This window comes from Aplidium turbinatum, chromosome 7 (assembly GCF_918807975.1).
Source record: "Aplidium turbinatum chromosome 7, kaAplTurb1.1, whole genome shotgun sequence".
NCBI classification, from domain to species: domain Eukaryota; kingdom Metazoa; phylum Chordata; class Ascidiacea; order Aplousobranchia; family Polyclinidae; genus Aplidium; species Aplidium turbinatum.
Window position 1 is genome coordinate 30372797 of NC_137478.1, and position 18565 is coordinate 30391361.

At 38.0% G+C, this 18565-nt stretch overlaps 1 pseudogene; it reads right to left on the minus strand.

Moving 5' to 3' along the window:
• Window positions 1–244: 244 nt before the first annotated feature.
• LOC145773925 (fatty-acid amide hydrolase 1 pseudogene) lies at window positions 245–1972 on the minus strand (annotated as a pseudogene).
• Between the last annotated feature and the right edge of the window lie 16593 nt (window positions 1973–18565).

The window sequence follows — 18565 nt, forward strand, 5'->3', positions numbered from 1 at the left end:
TGAATATATGATATACATTTGCAGAAAAATAATACAATCTGGATTAGCCTATATGATACAAAAAAATTAATCTTGTCTATAATTTGTGTGTATTGTGCAGATGCAAACAAACTATTTTTAGCCCCAGATAAAGCTTACTAACATGTTTTTATGAATACTTTGTTTAGCACAGAATTATCTCAGGTGTTTTTTATGAATATGTTTGCAAGAAAATAATATAATCTAGATATATGATGATTCAGAATTAATATTTAATTAGTGTTTCAAGTTCTTTCATAACTCTCAGACAAACTTCATCCCTGAAAGGCTGGGCAACACATTGCACACCCACAGAAACACCAAGACTCTCATCACCGCAAGTTTCCTTAACCTTCCAATCCCATGGATCATCGTAGTGGCCTTTGTAATCTTTTGTGGCTTCTATATCATCTCTGGTTACTTTGGTGACTGGAAGTACACCAGCCGGATAATTCAAAATACTATACAATGTTGTATAGCTGATAAGTGCTGTTAAATTGGAGAGAGACCCAACAGGACCAGCTACCACCTGACAAGGAGGACAGATAACTGCATCAAGACCTTGTTGTGACCAAGCAGCATGAAAGTCTTGCTTAAGTTTTTCAAGTTTGTCTGTATGTTGAAGTAATTGTTTAACCGAGGAACACCCTCCATGAAAAGAGTAATCTTGTGCCATTCGAGGAAATTTAAAAGCCATCAAAGATGATTCTATCCAACGAAGAAATGCAGGCCTCGATACTTTATTCACATAAGTTTGTATAGATGGATCAACTTCTTCATTTTCAAGCATTGACATAAATGAATCACTATCGACAGCAATTCTTGTTACAGTACACATCTGCATTACTTCAGCTACATTTATTGGATGAAAAGGTACCAGTGTGTGGCCTGCTTTCTCTAGAGTTTCTTTGGCTAACATTACTGATCTTTTGATAGCAGGAGCAGCTTCACAATACCCATCACTTACATAATATCCAATGCACAATTTTTCATTTGAACTGAATAACTTTTCATTGAATGGAATAGGTGGGACATCGATATCAAGTTTGAACATAAGAGGGCACAACAGCGCTCTCATGGCAAGTACAAGAGTGTCTACATCTCTTGCCATTGGACCAAATTGCCCCCACACACCTGTCACACCTTTACTGCTAATGCGATTATCTGATGGCTTAAACCCTGATATTCCACATATATGTGAAGGACATCGAATGCTCCCTCCAGTGTCAGTTCCAAACCCAAGCAAGCTTCCACCTCCGCCAATCAAAGACCCTTCACCAGACGAGGAGCCTCCCGCAGTAAAATTAGCATTTTGTGGATTGAAAGTTGGTCCAAAGATAGGGTTTCCACTGTCCAAGCTTGACATCATTTGTGGAAGGTTTGTCTTTACAAACGGAATAGCACCACAATGTTTCAAAACCTTGACTAACACGCAGTCTTCTAATGATGGATTCCCAATATTGGCTGCCAAGCCTATAGTTGCATCCATTCCCTTTACATGTATACTTTCTTTCAAACTAACAGGTAACCCATATAATGGATAGGCTCTGGGATCTTTTACTTTACTCAGTTCAGAAGCAACATTTTTTGCATCTTCACTAAGACCAGTGACACAATTCAACTGTTGAGTGACACAACATGATTTATAAAAATAAATATCCAACACCTTTTCTGGTGATATCTTTCCTGCTTGCAATGCGTCAATCAATTCCTGGGCATTCATTGCAAGAAAGGCATCTCTTTCATCAGCATCACTATGGTTTAACTCAGTGATTTTTAGCTGGATTTGATTTTCCAAATCTTTCTTCAGATCTTGGCCTTTTGTCTTCAGAAAATTCGATTTTTTCCACCGTTGTAGTCTACTGATCAGAATGCCAATCCCACAAACAGCAGCTGCACCAACACATGCTGCTTTGATAATTCTAACCTCACTTGAAGTAAGAACTTTGCTCATATTTTGTCAAATATAATATTAAACAAACCTAGTAAATTAGCAGATGATGATTGATTAATCAGCATAATCACTCCACACCAACTTAATGTGACTATTTTTTTATGATTGCCCTAACAAGTTACTTTAATAATTGGACCGATTATGCTTGCTTAAACATCAAGCAGCATATACTGTTTTTGTGAGAGATTAGCTGGTTTATATTTTTTCTTAAGCTTATTAAGTTCTGATCGCTTGATAAATGTTTTAGCTTGCATAGAGCTCGAAGCAGTAAAAAGCTAGCCTAAACACTCATGGAAATATCTGCATCATTATGGCCTTGACAAGATATACGCTGTGTCTATCATCAGAATGGCCCGTTTCGGTGAGTCCGATCCCTATTCAATGATTTTTTCAATTTTTCTTTTTAAGTTATCGGGTACTGTAGCCTAATTATCATTGCCGTTTTAGGGTTAGGGGTTAGGAACTCACCGAATCAGACTCACCGAATAGTAGCAGACTCGTCTATCATAGGCGCCGACTTTTCAAAAAACCTTGGGGGGGCGAGAAAGGTGATGATGTCATAAACATACCGCTATTTTACTCAATTAAAATAGTCTTTGATTAAGCTTGCTGTCTTGTTTATTGACACCTAGGTCGCCAACCAAATTTATTAGAACCGCTGCTTGAAACGATTAGTTTTACACACGTAGTAGGCCTACGCCTGGTCGTAAAAATTTGATATTGTTAGCTCATAATTGGAACAGTTGGAAAACAAGCGGATTCATTTCCTTTTCGTGCGAGTGAATAACAACGACCAAGACAGTAAAGTTATCGAAATAAAACGCAAAAAATCATGATCCCAAGCAGAGTGGAAACCCGCTCTCAGTTTTATTAACCTCGTTTCGCTCATTTTGCTAATTACTTACCTTCAATGCGGTAACAACGGCGAAGTGTTTTCTTTTCTGTTTTTTATCGAAAGTCTTTACAGTCTTTTATATTCTAGAGTACAGGTCGAGATGTTCGCAAGTGATTGTCACCTCAAAAAGACAGGTTCAACTTATACATGAGACAAGCTGTTGTCTCCAGCTCGGCAGTTTCAAAATAAACCCATTTTTACTGCCGCAAAATCATTGCCGACGTAGATTATGGCGTTTGAAATGGCGTTGTCCTAAGTAAAAGTTTTGAATACGTTTATTTGCAGTGATTCGAACCTAATTTTCAAATTTAATGATTTCCTATCAATTCTAATCTTTATGCACTTGTTGAGCAATATGCTAAGTTCACCAGACAAAACAGCGGAAAGAGCTGTTTTAAGAGATCGATATTTTTAATTTTTGCGTGTAGGAAATAATCGTTCTTATTACGTAACATGTGATGATCGTTGAAGTCGGTACCTAAGCGGCCGCATAAAACAATGATGTCAGGTTAGCTAGGTGACAATAATGGTAAGAGACAATAATTCTTAGTCAGGAGATCCCCTAGCATATCCTTAATGGAAATCAATACATGTATGCATAGGCGTCGAAATAGGGTGGGCAGGGTGGGCGACGCCCACCCTGCAGTGAAACGAGGGTGGGCAAAATATGTTTCGCCCACCCTGTTTTCTTGACACTTATGAAGTGTTCATTACAATTATTTCCGTTTTTCTTAAACACTGGATTATTCAACCAACTACAGCGCACTAGTTTTACGCCATGTCTCTCGCTAAGTATCTGACAGAACAAAGCAATTCCGCAACAACGCTGCGTGGAAAAAAAGGCGTACTCACTGCATTGTTGTTGTTACGGCAACTGCCACAGCTGGCAATTCCTGGTGAGAGAAAGCCACGTTTGATCTTTTCTCTGAATGGTCTCACTTTCGTTACGTCACAATCAAACTTCTATCACCGGTCAGCGTAAGGGAATGTGAATATGACATCATAAGGAACATGACAATAACATAACCGATACAAACTAAAGACGTACTGAAACAATCGCTTTTACAAATCAAAATGCGGCAAATCCGAAGGCGCCACTTTAAAGATAACAGGTCACGGAGTCACGCGCTTTTAAGGTCGCAAAGGATTTTAACATAAAAGAAGTTTGTTTAGTTTAGCAGCGCTCATAAGATCGCAAGGTGCAAGAAAGAAAACATCCAACCTATTAAAGCTTAATTGGTGCAGCGACGCTAAACGCAGTCTTTGTGAGAAAGACTCGCCACACTCTTCGAAATTACCGTCGGCAATTGCCGAGGCGATTGTAAGGACCACAGGATTACAAGAAAAAAATAATTTTCTTAGACTACACCAGACTAGGATGTTGATTCAATCTTACTATTGCTGGATATTTTATTTGGGTTACTTCTTACTTCACCGGCGCTTAGACACGTGCCCAGCTGGGAGAATCTTTTATAGAAATATCACCCTATTTGCATTGATTTAACTCCAGTAGACGTCAAATTATTGTAAGCATCTACTTCTTGTTGCGCCTTGCTTTCCGTTATCTCTTTCAGCTGATACAGCATCTGATGATACCGATACTGACTAGTTCATCAAACAGACTTTGTGTTGCTCGCAGTGTCCCAATTGTGACGAAATTATGTTGGCTTATAAGCTTACGTAAATCGAGGCAATCTTCTCGCAGGGAGCTCATGATATGTTACCTGTACCTGGTTGAGCAATTAACGTTATTTTATGATAATTCAACGTCGCTAGATGTCGAATTAATATAAAACAAACGTAAATTTCTTATTGGGCATTGTTGTTACGCAATATAACCCGCCGGGAAAATTAAATCGATTTGTGCTAACTCGAACGTTGAATCAACCCAAAATTAACTTACTTTTCCTCTCCCCGTGAGTTTTTTAACGTGAATTACCGTAACAGTGTGCGTATCGCGTTGCTCGCTTTATCACTACTTTTGGTATTATTACATCCCAACAAATCAAACAATGCGTTCGTGATAGACTACTCTAGTATAGTTTTCGCTTCTGGTTTTACATGTTTTAGTACAATCTTTTCCTACTAAATGTTCACAGCAATTGCCGAGGCAATATCAACTTTTGCCGTTTGGCCTCGCCAACGTTTTTGCCGAAGTAAAAATATGCTAATTTCGAAAACTGAACCATTGCGAATTTGCAAACGTATACAAAACACATTCAATGAAATCTGTTTGAAAACTCTCGCCCACCCAGAATTCCTCTCTTCTAAGAAAAAATCGACGCCTATGCATGTATGGTAAGAGACGTCGTTAATGCAGGCAATATCTGCGACCAAGACCATTAAACACCTTTTCTTTTATTGGTTTTCGATTTAATTACACATTGCAAACTAAACAATACGTTCTGTTGAATCATAATTGATCTCACAGCGGGAAGACCTCGTTGAAAATAGCGCTTCTAATTTAGCTGGTTTACTTAATATTGCACTGAATAGTTACGTGACTATTCCAGCAGCGTAAGTTACTCTACCATCTACTTTGAAATTTCCATGCCGTATGTGAAAGCCATGCGATCAGCTGCTGTTTTGCAGGTAAGAGCAAGGTGGGCTGTTTTTTGCTTTCGGCATTCTTAAAGTCCGTTTAAATGATCTAAATCTTTTTCGCGAAGTGTTTTATTTTTGAAACACCACTTGTAATAACCATTTTTGTTGCCACTCAACCATAAGTTTACGGGGGGCGCCGCCCACCGAAAGTCGGCGCGTACGGTGTCTATACTATCTAAGCTAGGTTTTTTTCGGTCATTTATCGGTCATTGACCGATTTTTTAGCAAAATGTCCGAAAAAATATATATAGTCAATTCGGTCAAAATGTCTGAAAAAATATATATAATAGTCAATTGACTATATATGACCAAAAATGACTAAAAATGACCGAAATAAACAAAAAATGACCGAAATTTTTCAAGCCATTTCGGACAAATGACCGAAAAGTCTCAGCAAAAAAAAAAAACAGTGTCTAAGTAACATCTTTTTTAGGCTATACAAATATTCTGACCACTCAATCAAGTAGCACATGCTTTTTGGAATTTAATGATCCTTGAAAGAAACATATTCTAGGTTAGTTGTGCGTTGTTGTCATTGTCACTTATTGCTGTTGTACCCTTAAATGACATTGATGCGTTCTACTGGTGCAAATTAAGCTGAACTATCACAAGATGTATAAAGTGATAACCTGCTTTTATTCCAACGTTTTGTCAATCAGACACGACTGATTTCTTCAGGAGGCTAAACCAGGTAGTGACTACAGTACCTGTCTAGCATGGCAAAACACATGACCATGTTGGTGAAATCATTATAAGCAGATTGCCATTTTATACATCTTGTGATAGTTCAGTTTAATTTGCACCAGTAGAACGCATGAAACTGAGTTTGTTTTTTTCACTGAGACTTTCCGGTCATTTGTCTAAAATGACTTGAAAAAATTCGGTCATTTTTTTATTTATTTCGGTCATTTTTTCTGATGAAAACAATAAATATTTCCTTTCAAGTAGCTGATACAAACCAAACTTTGCACTTCCTGACTAGCTACAACATTAAGTTTCGCTGAGAAACGTTGTCGTGTTTTATCTGAGAAAAGTTAGAACAGACAAACGTTTCTTCAATGTTCATCAGCGAAACTCAACCTTGCAACACTCGGCCGCAGACATCTTTTATTGTAAACAGAAATATAGTACAACGGTAAGGAATAAAGACAAGTAAGAATGACCAAATAAAAAAAACACTTTACGCTCTAATGATTTTTTCGGACATTTTGATTGAATTGACTATATATTTTTTCAGACATTTTGATCAAATTGACTATATTTTTTTTGGACATTTTGCTAAAAAAATCGGTCAATGACCGATAAATGACTGAAAAAAAAAAACAGGCATGAAGTTATTTAACTTAATGCATGGTGAACAGCCTCATTCAATTTTCAGCTGTTGTACCCTTGTCAATATGTAAAATCTCTCCTAAGACAATCATTCGGATTTTAATAAGACATCCCCAATCCCGATTATACTGTATCCAAAGTTCATCCTGACAATATGTACCAGACAAAGTTCAAATGGTATATTTAACAGGTACCCTAATGGATGGAATATATCCAAAGCACTGTTGCCACTCTCTTGTCATGGAAAAGTACTAGATTTGACTAAAAAAACACTAGATTCACAAAAAAAACACTAGCATCATTAAATACACGATCATTTATATACATGCATAATGTAAAAAAATGACAGCCAATGACGTTAGTGAGTGTTAAAAGTCCTTAAAATTTCAAAGTAGAACTGGATTTTCCTGAAAGTGAGAGCCCTGAAGTCATAGCCGTAGGAAAGTAAAACATTTCGGGGGGCGAACAAAATTTTCCCAAATTTTCCCCAAAGTTGGCCTTTGCAAATATATTGTCAAAAACGCAATATTACTCACAATCATCTCTGAGGTAGTGTAGTCTAAGAACTCCACACTCATCAAATGTAAGCCGACAAAATTTAAGCCTCCGGTACAATATGGTAGGCTACGCTACCTACTTTAGTCTACTTTGAACACTTTTCAGTCATTTGTGTGTATTTTTTAAAGTATTTATGCTAAATATCTCAAATTTGGTCATCATTGGGTGTAACCAGACAAAAAACTCACTGTCCACTTTGAAAAGCACTACAAACACATTGATGCAGCCAAACAAAAATAGGTGGGGGCCCTGGGGCTACTTTGAACATTGTCCAAACTTATGTACACCAACATAGCGGTAAATCGCTAAAAAAACACTACATAGATAGCAAAAAAAACACTAGAACATTAGATGCAACCCAAAAACACTAGATCTAGTGGAAAAACACTAGGAGTGGCACCACTGATCCAAAGAGATGCTAGCTGCAAGCCTGCAACTTCATCTGAAAGAAAGTGTTTTGCCAATTGCCATGATAACTCAGTTATGACTTTGTGAACAAAGAAATGGCAAGATCAAGAGAAGTTGAGAGAGATAGAAGAGTTGCTGCAGACAACTGGTCGACCCTGATGTTTCGGGATGATGATCAGGCTTCTTGGAAGCAAAATGGATGATGAAGTGTACCATTAACAATAATGCACTGGTTGTTCTTGCCATAGCCTACGATACCGTACGGTAGGCCTATATCAGAGGTCGGCAAGCTTTAGCATTAAAAGAGCCAATGTTCCCAAGTTTCTTCAAATTAAGACATATTCGGAGCCATAACATGTAACTGTCGAGTTGGCCACTAAAACCAAAGGTAATTATAGCCTACACTTCATGTAGAATTTCTTTCAATTTTTGCTTTGTAGGCTACATGCGAATGTTCTAGAATTTCAACAAACAAAGCCTGACTACTAAACACAACACTTTTTAGTAGGCTACCTACGGGCACAGTATTGGGTAAAGACATACATTTTCAAATAATCATTTATTTCACCCAGCTAATGCGATATTTGCTCCTGAATTTTGGTCCTGCTCTAGACTACGGAAACTAGGCTTACTAGTAAAGATAACGTTGGTATACCGGCAATAATTTGGCAAATTTGCCAAAGTTACTGATTGATAACTAATGGCGATTTACATATTTAACAAAGAGTATCTGACACTTTTAACTGCTTACAAAATACTACAGGCTACTACAAACTGTTTAGCTTTACTACAAACTTTACTAACTTTACTACAAACTTTACTAAAACTTTACTACAAACTGCACTGTGACACTGCCAGGTATAAGATAATGCTAACACTAATTGTGCGATAAATCACGTAACAATATGCTCTTTATCGTTTCACAGACGGGGCGGGCAAATCAGAATCTGTCTGCATACTATACATGCATTGTAAGCCGTGAGGAGCCGCCATTATTCCTAACAGTCCTAAATGGTTTTTTCCTTAGCAAGATAAAAGCATTAAATCTTGGTAAAAAAAAACATACTAAACGGATTTGTAAGTCATAATTTTCAACAAAACTAGTTTAAACTATAGCCTAGAGCAGTTATTAAGTTACAACAAATTTTTTTTGTATTGCCCAAGCTCGCAGTGTTTAAAGTCTTGGGAGCCAGAGCAGAGGGCTGAAAGAGCCGCATGTGGCTCCGGAGCCGCAGGTTGCCGACCTCTGGCCTATATGATAAACATACTCTTTCTCTATTGTCCCCTAGTCACTTAAGCATGACGTTATTGTTTTATTTTGTAAACTCAAGCTGGCTACAACAGCATCTTCACTTTCATTTTCTGCGTCAACTGAGATGGCTCATCCTCAATGTAATCGTCTGACTCTGAGATTCCATATTTGACTACATTTCGTATCTGGCAACACTGTTTTGCAGTGACACCTGTTGTACTATAGTGTTGCCAATATAAAATATCTAAAGTTCAGTTGTTTTATTTCTGACCATTACAGCAAAAACAATACACGCAACACGTCAACATCGCAAAGGTCGAAAAAAGGGTAGAAGCTACAAAATGCGAACGTTAAAACCTGCTTGTGACCGAAGTAAGTTATTAAGTTAAAAGGATTTGGTACGGTCCGGGTACGGTCGCAACTCTTTCAGAAAAATTTAAGATAGAAAGAGAAATAAAAGAAAATGTCACAAAAAAAAGCAATAGCCCATATAGCTACAGTAGAATTCGCCTATAGTGACACCTGAAGGGACCGCGGAAAAAGTGTCACTATAGACGAATGATGACGTCGTTGATAACGTCACTTGTGCAGTATCTGCGCATGCGCATCCCATGTTGGTTCAATTCAAACTCAGTCAGCAAATCAATCCTTTATGGTTCAACCTCTGCATACGTTAAATCAATGTAAAAAGATGGATTTGCTGTCTGGGAACTGGCGAATGCTGATAGGGACAAAATATGATTCCAACTTAAACTGGAAATACACCGTAAAGTGTCTTTATACGGAAATTTTTGAGCCCAAGGAACAGAAATGTGGTGTCACTGTAAGCAAAGTGTTCTTATACACGAAGTCACTATAAGCGAAGTCATTTCTATGCAAAACATATGGTTTGCAAACGGGACTTTGCAACAGGTGTCACTATAGGCGAAGTGTCACTATAGCCAAAGTCACTATAGGCGAATTCTACTGTATTAGCTTTAGCTGATATTTTCAAGAATTGTATAAATAAACATTTGCTATGAAGATCGGCCATGGTGCGTTATCAAGAGTGCTGATGGTCGTGAGGGGAACACATCTTGATGCGTTTAGCTCATAGCAAAGAAGAGCCAAAGAAAACCCCACAAAGTTATGCGATGGGTTGATTTTCGGGTGATGATGATTGTGCCAAAACGGAAACGCCAGAACAAAAGGAAAAGGCCATTTAATGATAGCTGTCAGAATAGTAGCAGGTGGCAGGTGGTCTGATCATGTCACACCTTTCTATAAGAAACTTAACATACTCAAGCTTAAAGATTTGTACGAACACGAAATTGCTAAATTCATGTTTAAATTTGATACGGATGTATTGCCTCTGCCTTTCGCACACTACTTTGAAAAAACCAAACTTATGTAGGCCTATAATGCACGTCTTACTAGACACTCTTCCAATGATTGTTATTTTGTCCCACGTTACGCCTCATCCCGACTCCAGCGCAGCATTAAATATGCCGGAGTGAAAGTCTGGAACTCCTTACCAACGAGCTTGCGTAAATTGTCATTTTATTCTTTTAAAAAACATCACAAATATTCACTCATCGCCAAATATTAGCACGATTAATTTTGTATTACCTTTATGCTACCGATAGACTACTAAATATATTTCTCTGTGACCATCTTCTAACACCTTGTCTCAATTCTCGTTATTGAATTATACTTATCGCAATTTTAGAACTTCTATTAGAATCTGGGGTAGCCTATCTGCTTGACTCGAAGACCCATGGTCTCTTCGCAGATTCCCGTTGCTGGAAATTCCTTTTTTTATTGCTGTATTTATTGTATTATATTTAGGCTACCTACAACGAAATAAAATCAATCAATCAATAATGAACTCTTTGTTGGGAGCAGCTGATTAGACGACCAAATGGTCTTTCGCTGCTCCTGGTTAATCAGATTGAATTTGTTAACACTGACCATAGCCTACTTATGCGTTCCTCTATGTTCATGCACTGTTTGTTATTGTGATGTAAGCTTGTTTGTTTGTTTGTTTATCTTTATCCTGCATTGCGGGAAAGCAGACTTGAGCGCTATGCATCGGTGTACGCCTTCCGACATACACCTGACCCACGCTGCAGCCGACGGCAATGTCAGTTTCCGGTTGTCTACTCTACTTATGACTTAAATTTGGTAGGCTACTACCCATTACTCGAAATCGATCACTGGGTAGAGGCAATTATCGTTAAGTTTCTTGCCCAGAGAAACAACAGCAAGTGCGGGTGGCTGGAGTCGAACATGCAGGCTCTCGACTGCGAGCCCAACGCGCTAACCACTCGGCCACGGCCACGCTTATTGTGCATCGTAGCCTACTATTATAGAATCTGATTGGCAAATAAAGTTATTTCTCTCTGCTTTCTCTACAAAAATTTTAGTCAGTAGCGCTAAAGGTTTCACGCGGGGATAGGTTTCACGCAATTTATTCATGTTAAAAATGTGACCATCGTCGGGAAAATAACAACAATGTTGCAAGCTTCAAAAATTTTGTCACCAGTAGAGAATAATTAACGGATGCGATGGCGCAACCGATGAGACGTTGGCTTTCCATTTATGCAAACCTGGTTCGACTCTCAGCTTCAGCTGGTTGTTGAAAACACCGCTTACCTCTACCAAAGGCCCTACTCTCCTTAGTGGCAAATGGCTTAGTAGCCTACAATGAGAACCTTATCTTCTCATACCCGAGGCTTGAATCAAGTATGGGACCACCTTTTCCTTGCAGAGGTGCCCAACCTTTTGGCTATTGTCGGCCGCATTCAGATTAATTCTATAAAGCACGGCCGCTAGGGCGTTTTAAATGATTTTTAATTTGCGTTATCTAAGAGAAGAATTTATTCGTTAATATCTACTAAACTTATCATACTTATACCTAATAGTGCCAGGAAATATCAAACACTTTTTGAAATGAATTTATTCCGTCTGCGACATTGCAACTAGTGACTCCCTTGATTTTGCGTACAAGCAGATAAACTTGCAAAGTTGGGAACCTCGCGAGATACTATCAGTATAAGTCAAGACTCCAGGTTTCCGTCCAACGATCGCGTTCAGTAGCCTACTTGGTTTTCAGGTAATTCATTTGTAAAAAGGCTGACTCGCACATGCAAGTGCTTCCGCAAAGAACAAGAGTTTCTCTTGCCAATTCTCGCAACATTGGATAATTAAGTGCACTTTACCACATTTTCGACACAGATTTTCTTCGACTTGCCTTCTAATTTTACGTAATTGTGTGATATATGACGACGAAGGCGTGTGTGGGGTGGCTCAACGGATAAGGCGTTGGCTTTCCAATTATGCAAACCTGGTTCGCCTCCCGGTTTATGCTGGTTGTTGACAAACACCGCTCACCTCTACGCATGGTGTAATAAATTGAGTGGGCGTAGTTGCTGAAGAAAAAGCGGCCAAGAGAAAGGAACTGGCCACCCTTCTCTCGTTAATACCGAAGGCTTAGTATAATGAGAACCTTATCTTCTCATCATCCGATGCTTGGATCAAGTAGCCTATGAGACCCACCTTTTATGACGACGAAAATGCTGCTTTGCATTATCTCTTTTACAGTTTTAACTACTTGACTGCATATTAGACACGTCATAGTTTGCGCTGTCGTATCAATCTTGAAATAATCCAACTCCCATTTGGAATTGAATACCCTTTTTTTGATTGAATACCCTTTTTTTGAATTGAATACCCTCCTCTGCTAGTGTTCTTTTTCTTTTTAGTGACATAATGCAATGTAGGCTACCGTTACAATCAAATTGGGTTGAGAAAAAAGTTTTGTCTGTAAACGATTTTAACAATATAGCCTATAGGCCCTAGCCTACAAAAATTTATGATGAAAATGTTTTTCAAGCTCTAAAATGTGAAATATTATGGGCTACTGTATAATAATTACAAGGGTGTCCAGTGGCTCTAGATATCCCTGTATAATATTTAGAATACATTCAATTTTTAATAAAATAATTTTTTTATTTCAACAACAGGGCACGGCCGCCAACACATGCTTATCAAATTACGTGTTAACGGCCGCATAATTATTTATCGACGGCCGCAGGTTGGACACCGTTGCCTTAGAGAGTAACTTTTTCTGAACTGGTATAATGTGAGGGAGAAAGGTATTTTGACAGCGACTATTATTAGCCTACATTGGGCAGGGGGTAAACACTAAACAAACAAGTGGTCACATGGTAAAGTGGCGGCACAACCTTTTCCCGTTCATTAACGTGCTGAAAGGCCTATATCGAGTATTGTGGTTAGTAGTAGGCCTATCTTTTTCGTCCCGGATAAGAGTAGCAAATTTTTATCTGATATTGCATTTCCCTACTATGCGATGAACTGTGTTTTTTCACTCTCTTATTGCAACAGGTTTGCGTTAATTATTCAACCTAAAAGTCTACTTTTATAAACCCCCAAGTTATTTTATATCTTCGAAACTGGAACTAGAATCCCTCCAATGACTGCGGACATTGAGGCAAACCCAGAAGATGCTAACAAATGGTTGCATCCCAGTGACGTTCGGTGGCTTAAACCGTTGGGAAAGCAACTTGGAAATATGCTGCAGCAAGGTAGTAGGCACGAAAGGCGTACTAAGGGCAAATTTTTGAAAAACACTTCCAATTTGGTGCGCTCTGAAAGCATTTCCAAAACAAATCAAAAATAAAAATTTGTCAAATTGTGCTTCGCCTATGTCGTGATCATACATCCATTTAATGTTTAGAAGTCATAAACAATCTTAATTTTAACGTTGTAGGACCAAAATCCAGTGTTAGACATGGAATAATAGTTGTCTAAATGTTTAATTCGTCATGAATGTTCATTCTCAGATATTCAGTTAGGCCTACACTACAAAAACTAACACTTAGGCCTAAACATTACAACCGCAAGCAATTTGTACAAAAATCTGGATAAGTTTACCTCCTGCGTATAGAAGCTTAAGGAACTAAATATTGCATCCGCACCTGAACGTTCATTGGCGAAGTAACGTTATATCAACGCTGTAAAAAGGGCAAAGGCATGACTATGAAAGCTAGTAGGCTAAAGTACATGGCGAGGAGACATCAAAAAACAGCAACAAGCTTTTTGGCATTATGATGCTTGTGCTGTGTACCGTGACGAGAGACCATTCTGACGAGTTAGTCTAACCGCTCTAGCGAATGTATGCAGTGACATCACTGGGTAAGCAACTCTACCATAACACATCTGATTGGCTAAGCAGCTGGTGACGTTTTGCAAAACGGGTGAGGATTGGATAAAACGAAGGCGTTTTTTGACATTTTTGAACCTGGGAAAGCAACTTTGATAGTTGCTTACCTGGAGCTTCAGTGGTTGTTTCTGACAGAAGCGTTTGCGTTAATTGGCATTTATAGGCAAGACATGCGGTTTGGTGAGGACTTAGACTACTCACAAGCGTTACGAGTAATTCTAGTCACGAATACAGTAATTTTTAAGTTAAAATAGACGTGATAAAAATAATAAGAAGTTAAACTTAGAATTCAGTCATTATATTTTGCATAGTTTTCGCTTAGGTAAGCACTGCTATCCTTGCTTTCCCTCACCGATCGTCACTGTTGCATCCGTTTCAATGCAATGCAAACCCAATCACAAATACTTAACTCGTGCTAAATTTGGAGTTCTCGTGCAGTAGATTCGTCCGTCCCGTTAGCTCAGTGGCAACTGTGGATTCAACTTGTATTCAATAATTATTAAAATAAATTTCTTTCGAGGTCCAACCGACAATGCTTGGAAATTGTGCCAATAGACCTTACATATCCTTAGAAGGAACGTCTCCTCGAAAACCTGGTTGAATCTTAACAGGTCAGAAAGAGCGCAAGCATACGCTGCATAAACAAAAAACAGGGTTGGAAGTCGTTAGTCAAAAAGCAATGACTATTTCACTATTCGATAGTGCCAAAAAAAGCAATGACTTTCCGCTATCGATACTTAAAAAGCAATGAATAGCAATTAGGGCAAAGTGGGGCGTGTTGTCACAGCACGATTTCCATGTGATAACCCAAGCGTATAACCACGAGTTTTCAATGGAAGGCATAGTTTTCAGTTCTCTTTCTTACAAGCAGTGAAGATTAATAAATTTGTCACCACAGCAGAAATTATGAGGAGTGCCATTGAATTTTGGGCAAAATCAGGTTTATAACTAAACTAAAAAATGGTCTGGCAAACTAAGGTATGATCATAACTGATCAGGAAAGATACCATTCGTTAGCTTTAAGCTTGCTCTTTTCATCACACCAAACAGATAAGACATGTAAATAGAGATGTACACATGGTTGTTGAAACCACCTGATTTCATACCACGGGGCGTGTTGTCACAGCTGTGACTACACGCCCCGAGGTGTGCATTTTTAATAGGCTATTAAGAAACATAAAAAATTATTTATGCTTATACTACGAGGTAATATGCGTATTTGTTAAAATACAACGCTTTTTTAGGAAATAAAAATTAATATTAGATAATGATACACACATACATTCGATAGTGATACATAATTCTCAAGATGACATTTTTATTGTTTTTGATAATGGGCATAAAATTTTTACCAATATGTTGTACATTAAATTTTTTTGCATTTCGCATATTTTGTATTCGTTCAGCCTCTATTAAAACAATTTTTTGTTGGTTTCTGTCATATTTTAGTCATAAAGCATGTGCAGAAATTTTGTGACAACACGCCCCATGCTCTGTGACAACACGCCCCAGGGTGGGGCGTGTTGTCACAGTCCATTCACTTGCATTAAACATGCATTTATGTAAAAACGAAATAATCCAGAAAAACTTTAACTGTAGCTGAAAGAAGCCGAATGATACCTCTTTCAATTGCACTATCTAGCATTTCGATACCATTGGTACAGAACGAGATATATGCTGATTTGTAAAAATTGTGACAACACGCCCCACTTTGCCCTACTAAAAATAATTAAAAAAAATAACAAGTAACCCGCAAACTCAAAAACAATACGCAAACTCGAAAAAAAAACAAGCCCAAACTTGCGGGAAAACCGCAAGGTTGGCAACACAGTTACTTACCCCAATGCTTTAATTCTCTATTTCAACTTAATAACAATTTGCACTCAATATCAACCAGAAGCAACAATAACTTTTTCCTCCCCTACTTCTCCAAAAGACTGACTCAACATTCCATCCAGTTTAGTGGAGTTAAAGTGTGGAACAAATACAATCTCCAGAAAACCATCACTGAAAGTGAAACCTTTTCAATATTTTGCAGTAACCTGAAAAAGCACTTGCGTTCTGAAAATCAACCTATGCTGTAACAGTGTAACTCTTTAATTATCTGACTGTTCAGTCCAGTCATAATACATATTATAAATTGTTGCACCAAATCCTGCTATAACCTATAGCATGCCTTTCCAAATGCCACTTTTGTAAATTTATCCTACATATAGGCTATTACTATATTATACATTAACATATCTTACTATATGTATATCTTATCATATATTACACCCGAATGGATAAGGATGATGATTACTATCTTTACTCTTCCATGAATAAGCTACTACGGTATACTGTATTGCAGTGGTTCCCAACTCGTTTTTAAGGCAACCCTTTTAAAAAAAAATTCAGTTCGGCAAAATCTTGCGACCCAAGCAAATTGTCGTAATATTTTAAAAGCCATACAAGATTGTGTTGCAAACAAACAGCACTACAAAAGCAGTACCGGTAACTTTTTCCGAAAATAATATGTTTATCAAATCACTAATGAGATAGCTGTGCTGGCTTGCTCTCAGTGAGTTTTTGAAATCGAGGCGTTATTTTGCTTAGGCATAGCCGCATGTCGGCTTTAACTTCCAGCCGGTTTCGCTGTTCAGTTTTCAATACACACATGGCGCTAAATCCAATCTTACAAAGCCAAGTTGTTGCAAATGGAATCTGTTTTTGAATCCCAAATTGTGAAACTGTGGGATAGGCTACACTTTGTACATGGAAGCCCAAAAGTGGATGTTTGCAGAATCTTTGGGGTATTTGTCTTTGAAGGACGCAAAAGAAATACGGTTTGCTACTTCTGTCGTTATGTCCATAAACTGTTCTGCAACAGGGATGGAAAATTGAGGCAGATCTTTTCCAACAAATGGATCAATTATCCAATCATTTTGGTTATTAAGTGTTAGAGGTTCTCCATAGTAGTGCACAAACTTTTTGTACTCATCTCATAGTAGTGCACAAATATATCGTACTCATCTCTGATGACATAACTTTTCCAGAATATGAGTTTTTTGTGTTTTAAGCAGAAACTTTTGCGGCGCGATCAATCACCGTAAAACCGTTGCCTTGCATATATAAATTTAGAGAATTCAGAGAGTCAAATACATCGGCAAGGTAAGCAACTTTTGCCTTGAAATCTTCTTGCAAAAACTTCTCGGCTAATCTCACACAGTTCTGTTGCCTCAGGAAGATAGCAATCTCCTCTCGCAAATTACAAACTCGCTTCAGGATAAGACCTCGTGACAACTATCGCACTTCTGTGTGCAACAGCAATGCTTGATAACAATCAGAATCCACAAAGACGAAAACAAATGCCGATTTAGTGGACTTGTTTTGATAAAGTTTACACACTTCACATCATTCAACACTTCGTGTAGCTCTTGAGACAGCTTTTTTGCAGCAAATGCCTCTCTGTGGAGAAAGCAATAAAGTCCGTACAGCACTTGGGGCTTTGTCTTTGATGCGTTTTACCATACCAGACTATGCGTAGTCCAACGTGTGGAAAACTTTGTCATAGTTTGTCCGACATAGCGTTCGTGACATATAGTGCACGTTACAATAGCCTATATATCTCGTAACTTTGTCAAGTTAATTTATGTTTGAAACTGAAATTTTTGTTGGGTTTATATTTAATAATAATAATAACAATAATAAAAGCGAAAATTGTTAAAACTTCTTGCACTACGATCATGCTACAAAGCTTTCCGATGTCTCGACATGAAACGCTTCATGACTTGTGTTTATATTTTCCAGTTTTCTGTTTGATCTCTTCACGTTTTAAATTTTTTTTATTGTTATTTTTTTCGCCCAAGATACAATATGCCTGAAAAACAAGCGACCCAAAAAAATTATCAGGCGACCCAACTTTGGGTCGCGACCCATGAGTTGGGAACCACTGCTGTATTGCATCAGGGATATCCTGTATTGCATAATTTAATATTTTCCAGATAAGACTATATCACTAAGTTACTACAAGCTTGCATCTAACTATACCCCCTGATTATTATAAGCTATTATGTTCGTTCAGAGGATCGCTTGACTTTTCGTAAGATTATTGTTTAGATTGATTTGGAAAAGATGCTTGAAACAACTCATACACTACATCCTTCATCGGCACTACCAAAGAGTCTCCACCTCTCAATAGCGATACCAAAAACACTCCATCCCTCACTGACGCTATAAAAGATGATTCAACTCTTATTGGCAATTCCAAAAACACGCTGCTATATCATCACACTTCTTATGCTCTTACATGTGCAGGAAATTAATTTAAAAAACAAAACT